This window comes from Macaca fascicularis, chromosome 1 (genome assembly GCF_037993035.2).
Source record: "Macaca fascicularis isolate 582-1 chromosome 1, T2T-MFA8v1.1".
NCBI classification, from domain to species: Eukaryota; Metazoa; Chordata; class Mammalia; order Primates; family Cercopithecidae; genus Macaca; species Macaca fascicularis.
In genome coordinates this window covers 43234686-43236001 of record NC_088375.1, presented here as the reverse complement: position 1 = coordinate 43236001, position 1316 = coordinate 43234686, and the positions used below count along the sequence as shown (strand labels likewise).

The following is a 1316-nucleotide window of genomic DNA, read 5'->3' as shown; positions in this document are numbered from 1 at the left end:
CCACGTGATGTAAAGGCATTGTCTCACAGCACAGCAGTTTAAAATTCAGGGATATCTTAATATCATTTAATTGAATCTGAATCTAATTCTCCAAGACTCTCCAGGCTTCTACAAACTAGATAGCTCTGAAATTTTTAAGTAGTCCTTATCAGAGCATATAGTAGACAATTATGCCTCTCTCTCTCTTTTTTTTTTTTTTTTTTTTTTTTAACCATTGTGGTATATGAATTCACTCCAGTTAAAGTCTCAGATGTGGCATGAAATTTGGGGACATGACTATCCCAGGATATTTGATAAACTCTCAGTTTGAGAGGCTTTATGAATAAAGCTCCTTGCTAATTAAGAAGATTTGAATCATGGTTTGGAGTTGCTTCTATCATTATGTAATGAGTTTCTCTTTGCTGGTAAATATGGATGGATAGAAGAAGCTTTGATCTTAAGCTCCTTGAGAGTGAGTGCTCTCTTATTCTTTGTATACCTAATACTTAGCAGTGCCCTGTATATAATACATATTTAAGGAAAGCTTATTGAGTGGATAAATGAAGTGGTCTATTCCATTCACCATGCTTAATTAGATTAAGCCTATTTCCCAATAAAATGCTTAGGGTAGAATGCAGTATGGTATGGTAGGAAGAGCAGATGCTTTTGAGTGGGACAGATAGATTTAAATCCTAGCTTTGATACCCAGCTGTGTGAAAGGAAAGCCACCTAATCTCTCTGAACTGCAGCTTTCTTCTTGTGTTGTTATACAAATTATATAAGATAAAATATGTAAAGTATTTGAGAATGTGCCTGGCACATAATGAGTATTGAAACATTTAATTATCTTCCCTTTCCTTTCAGGTACATTGCTAATTTCTTTCTTTTCAATCAGTACTACAGAACAAAATTGGCTCAGATCCATTTTGAGAAGAAAGAATTTGTGGTAGTTACACTATTTGTTCAAATTTTCAAACCTGTTTTTCCCCCACCAGAATATGTACGTCCAAGCTCCCATATTTTGCCTGCTTCAAAAGAGCTTCTATTGACTTCAGAAAAGGTTACCAACACTAGGAAAAGAAGTAGGGGAATTTACTTTATTTACCATCATTTTCCAATTAAGTAAAAGTGGAAAATTACAACACTTTCCATTAGATTAACGATTCACAGACTTCAAAACACTGATCTATATTCTCTCACTGCAAGCTCACATTAGCCCCCACTTTCCTTAAAGCTAAGGAAACTGAGGGAGGAAAAAAGGGGAGCTGCCAAATGTACAGAATAAAACCAGACATCGTGAGTTCTGACTTGTCCTGGGATCTTTCCCAGCCCCACCC

The 1316-nt window shown here is 35.8% G+C and overlaps 1 pseudogene; it reads right to left on the bottom strand.

Moving 5' to 3' along the window:
• Positions 1-760: 760 nt before the first annotated feature.
• On the bottom strand, positions 761-877 carry LOC123571184 (U6atac minor spliceosomal RNA; annotated as a pseudogene).
• Positions 878-1316: the final 439 nt, after the last annotated feature.